At 66.4% G+C, this 5,000-nt stretch overlaps 2 non-coding genes across 2 annotated transcripts in view; both read right to left on the bottom strand.

Moving 5' to 3' along the window:
- Positions 1-279, bottom strand: part of LOC144489615 (28S ribosomal RNA) — a 3,775-nt gene extending 3,496 nt beyond the window's left edge. The window contains exon 1 of the ribosomal RNA XR_013497000.1: positions 1-279. This exon is cut by the window's left edge and continues 3,496 nt beyond it. This is a non-coding gene — a ribosomal RNA (28S ribosomal RNA).
- Positions 280-1,539: 1,260 nt separating this feature from the next.
- Positions 1,540-1,693, bottom strand: LOC144489614 (5.8S ribosomal RNA). Its single transcript, XR_013496999.1, has one exon. It is a non-coding gene; the product is annotated as a 5.8S ribosomal RNA (ribosomal RNA).
- Between the last annotated feature and the right edge of the window lie 3,307 nt (positions 1,694-5,000).

Here is a 5,000-nt window from a genome sequence, read left to right as displayed (position 1 = left end):
CCGACTCCGAGAAGACTCAATCACGACGAGCCAGGGACCGCAACCGGCCTGACACCTTCCACAGGCCACGCCTCGATCAGAAAGACTTGGGCCCCTCGAGCATCGTCAGAGAAAGGTCTCCTTTACGCCACATTTCCCACGCCCGGCAGGCGAGCGGGGATTCGGCGCTGGGCTCTTCCCTCTTCACTCGCAGTTACTAGGGGAATCCTTGTTAGTTTCTTTTCCTCCGCTTAGTAATATGCTTAAATTCAGCGGGTTGACACGTCTGATCTGAGGTCGTAGGCAGCAACGAGTGCTCTGGCCGGCCGGTCGTCGGCGCCTCCACGCGCTTCGGGCGCACACACAGACACACACACGTACGCGTGCTCGCAAGTGCGCGCCGTGCTGCGCAGCGGATGCACAGGCACGGACACACACGGAACGCACACGGTACTGCGAGCGCTGCGTGCCCCCTCGCACTCGGCGCCGGACCGGGCTCGGCACGTCAACTGTTCCAGAGAATCGTTTGCGGCGAGGCGTGCGCCCACCTCCACGGTAACGGAAAGCAGTGCTGCTGGCGGGGTCGCGGTGCGACGGCGGTATCGAGCGAGAGAAAAGCAGGGCCGTGGGACACACAGCCTGCCGGAGCGAAAGGCCAGACGCCAAGGACGAAGCCGGGCGGCGGAGCGCACGGGCTGCAAGCGGCGGGTGGCCACGCCGCGGCCAGGACAGCACCTTTCACGTAGAAGACTTCGGCGGCAGCAGGACACGGGGAGACACCGGAGCGAGGACCACACGGCCAAGTCGGCTCTGCGACGATTCGAACCCAAGGCACACGTTGAACGCGGGCGCAGGCACATTGCCCCAGAACCGCAACGGCAGAGGGTGGGCTGCGGAGTGTGGAAGGAGCCGCAGCTCCAGCGCAACACAAGCAACGACACCCAACCGCCACGGATTCCCACGACAAAAATGCAAGCACTCGCACGCGCAACAGAGGGAAGAAAAGCACGGCACGACCGAGCACCGATCCAGGCATCAAGCGTCACACGCGTCAAGCTGCCGTCCTCCACGCGACGGCACTGAACGGCCACGGCAACCCACCGGCAGGCAACCGAGCACGGACCACGCGAGGCAACGTGTCCGGAGACGTCCAGCGGACAGTCACTCCACTCTCTCACTCTCTGTGCCGGAGCACCCAACCGAGCCAACTCTTGCGGATCCTTCCCGTGGACGAGCCACACACACACATCAACAGAGAGTCAACCCCCCTGGCCCGAGCCTAACGGAAGGCACACACGGTCCCGGCAGCGAGGCAGTCACGTTCTCTCTCTCTGGCAACCCGATGACAGCCGTGCCGGCGACCCCGAGGTGGCTGGGCCAGTGCGGGAGCGGGCAGTGCCGACGAGCCCGGAGGCGGACGCCGGCACCCAAGAGGTCAAGCTCTCCGACGCGGATTACTCTGGGTCTGCACTTAGGGGGACAGAGAGGACGGCACCTCTGCGACACCCCAGCCGCGCTCTTCGGCGCACGGATGCGCGCGAAGTGCGATTGATTGTCAAGCGACCCTCAGACAGACGTAGCCCCGGGAGGAACCCGGGGCCGCAAAGTGCGTTCAAAGTGTCGATGATCAATGTGTCCTGCAATTCACATTAATTCTCGCAGCTAGCTGCGTTCTTCATCGACGCACGAGCCGAGTGATCCACCGCTAAAAGTTGTATCGGGTTTCGGATCGGTTGCCCGATCCTGGGACGCGCAAAACGCTCCCCCGCCGACGTGACGGTGGAGCCCCAGCCTGGCGCGTACCACGGCGTGAGCCCGGAGGCGCACGCACTCGAGCGACAATCAAGCGAAAAAAAGGAGGAATCAGGGCGCTCGCAGGCGTTGAGTGCCGGCGTGGGTGAGGGGCCGGGGCCCGCCACGCGCCGTCACGCCCCGCAACAGCCAGAGGCAGAGTTCTCTGGTGTCACCGTCTGGCGGTAGGCTCGAGAGTCGAGGCGAGGCCGCAGCGGACTGAGTCGGGTGCAAGCCGCGGAGGACAGGCCGACGCTACGGGCGCAAGCCGACCCCGCACGCCCCAACCTCGGCGGGCTGGGGAAGGGGGCGCGGCGGAACGCTCGCAAGCGCGGCTGCCCCCGCGGACAGGCACATTCTCTCGAACGCGGTGGACGCTCGCTCAAGTCAGCACGAGACCAGACCGGACCGACAGGCGGACAACGAATCTTTAAACCTCGCACCCACCCTCCGCACACGGGTGCCGGAGGAATGGTGAGCATGAACAGGTACCCCTCACCGGGCTTTGAAGAGAGTGACTAGAATGCGACCAAAGCTTCACCGCGGCGGGAGACAAAAAGGCCCCTGACTGCACCAGAACGTCTCCCTGCGGAGTCACACAGTGGCCGTTCACCGTGGTCCCGTCGACAAGCCGCCAGGACAAGCACCCAAGCCCGCAGCAGCTCTCTTCGTTTCAACTGCGGATGTAATGCTGCAAGGCGGTGGCAAGGTCACGTCGCAGCCCGCAAGCCGTCGCCAAGGCGAGAGGAAGACGGTCCCCACAGCGGGCACACACAGACGGACGTGGAGCACGGGGCGGCGGCCCACAGGTGCGCACACGCGCCGTGCCGAGGATCGGTGCGGACGCCGGTGACATCGCACCCGGCAGAGCGGCTAGGCAGAAGTCGCTGCGGAGGAGGAGCACCGTCGGCGGAACGGTCTGCTGGCGGGCGAGGGACCAAACGAGCAGCTAGAACGGGCGGAGTGGACCGGACTGCAGAAGCGGAGTGAGTGCGTGGCTGACGCCACCGTCTCCCTCCGAGCGTCTGCTCGCGCCGGCCAAACCGCCGAACCGCTGAACGAAAGGACCGCATCGTCCCACGCAGGCAGGCCGGCCGTGTTGCCGTGCGTGCCCCCACCTCTCGGACGGACTGCAAAGACACCCTACGAAGCCAACGGCGAAGCCCTTCCAACGGCGCAGGCGTAGCGTGTGCGGCACCCGCATGGACTTGCCGGCGTGCAACCGAGCGTGTGCGTGCTCGTCGGTGGCGGCGCCCGCGCGCCGGCCCAACCGAGTGGGACCGAGATCGACGTCGCCCGGCTTCGGCGGAACGTGCGTACGGGTGACCAGGCCCGTTCGACGGGTACGGCGAAATTGTCGGTGTGACCTCCCACCCGCGTGGGAGGCGCCAGCGTCAGTACGGGCCACGGCCCCGGGGCCAACCCCCGTGAGGCTCTCCTGCCTGGCCCAACCGGCGCAGCCTTCGAGTTCAAGGAGTGACGGGCCGCCCTCCCCGGAGAGGTGGCGGGCCCCCGGCCGACAAAGATCCTTCACAACGTGTTCACCAACAGAAACCTTGTTACGATTTTTATTCTGTGTTACGGGTTTCGGTTCGGGCCCCCGGAGAGGTTGTCCGATACCTGGCCCCGGGGCCGGCCCCCGTGAGGCTCTCCTGCCTGGCCCAACCGGCGCCAGCCTTCGCGTTCAAGGAGTGACGGGCCGCCCTCCCCGGAGAGGTGGCGGGCCCCCGGCCGACAAAGATCCTTCACAACGTGTTCACCAACAGAAACCTTGTTACGACTTTTATACCGTGTCGGGTTTCGGCTCGGGCCCCCGGAGAGGTTGTCCGATCCTGGGACGCGCTAAACGCTCCCCCGCCGACGTGACGGTGGAGCCCCAGCCTGGCGCGTACCACGGCGTGAGCCCCGGAGGCACACGCACTCGAGCGACAATCAAGCGAAAAACCTTTCTCGGAGGAAACAGGGCGCTCGCAGGCGTTGAGTGCCGGCGTGGGTGACGGGCCGGAGCCCGACACGCGCCGTCACGCCCCGCAACAGCCAGAGGCAGAGTTCTCTGGTGTCACCGTCTGTCGGAAGGCTCGAGAGTCGAGGCGAGGCCGCAGCGGACTGAGTCGGGTGCAAGCCGCGGAGGACAGGCCGACGCTACGGGCGCAAGCCGACCCCGCACGCCCCAACCTCGGCGGGCTGGGGAAGGGGGCGCGGCGGAACGCTCGCAAGCGCGGCTGCCCCCGCGGACAGGCACATTCTCTCGAACGCGGAGGACACTCGCTCAAGTCAGCACGAGACCGGACCGACAGGCGGACCACGAATCTTTAAACCTCGCACCCACCCTCTGCACGCGGGTGCTCGAGGAATGGTGAGCATGAACAGGTACCCCGTACCGGGATTGAAGAGAGAGTGACTAGAATGCGACCAAAGCTTCACCGCGGCGGGAGACAAAAAGGCCCCTGACTGCACCAGAACGTCTCCCTGCGGAGTCACACAGTGGCCGTTCACCGTGGTCCCGTCGACAAGCCGCCAGGACAAGCACCCAAGCCCGCAGCAGCTCTCTTCGTTTCAACTGCGGATGTAATGCTGCAAGGCGGTGGCAAGGTCACGTCGCAGCCCGCAAGCCGTCGCCCAGGCGAGAGGAAGACGGTCCCCACAGCGGGCACACACGGACGGACGTGGAGCACGGGGCGGCGGCCCACAGGTGCGCACCCGCGCCGTGCCGAGGATCGGTGCGGACGCCGGAGACATCGCACCCGGCAGAGGGGCTAGGCAGAAGTCGCTGCGGAGGAGGAGCACCGTCGGCGGAACGGTCTGCTGGAGGGCGAGGGACCAAACGAGCAGCTAGAACGGGCGGAGTGGACCGGACTGCAGAAGCAGAGTGAGTGCGTGGCTGACGCCACCGTCTCCCCCCAAGCATCTGCTCGCGCCGGCCAAACCGTGGAACCGCTGAACGAAAGGACCGCATCGTCCCAAGCAGGCAGGCCGGCCGTGTTGCCGTGCGTGCCCCCACCTCTCGGACGGACTGCAAAGACACCCCCACAGGGCTGTGTGCGACGCCAACGGCGAAGCCCTTCCAACGACGCAGGCGTTGCGTGTGCGGCACCAATGCCGAGGATCGGTGCGGACGCCGGAGACATCGCACCCGGCAGAGGGGCTAGGCAGAAGTCGCTGCGGAGGAGGAGCACCGTCGGCGGAACGGTCTGCTGGCGGGCGAGGGACCAAACGAGCAGCTAGAACGG

Source organism: Mustelus asterias, unplaced genomic scaffold (assembly GCF_964213995.1).
Source record: "Mustelus asterias unplaced genomic scaffold, sMusAst1.hap1.1 HAP1_SCAFFOLD_2360, whole genome shotgun sequence".
NCBI lineage: Eukaryota > Metazoa > Chordata > Chondrichthyes > Carcharhiniformes > Triakidae > Mustelus > Mustelus asterias.
Note: the sequence above shows the minus strand (reverse complement) of the source record. Positions and strands in the feature narration are given on the sequence as shown.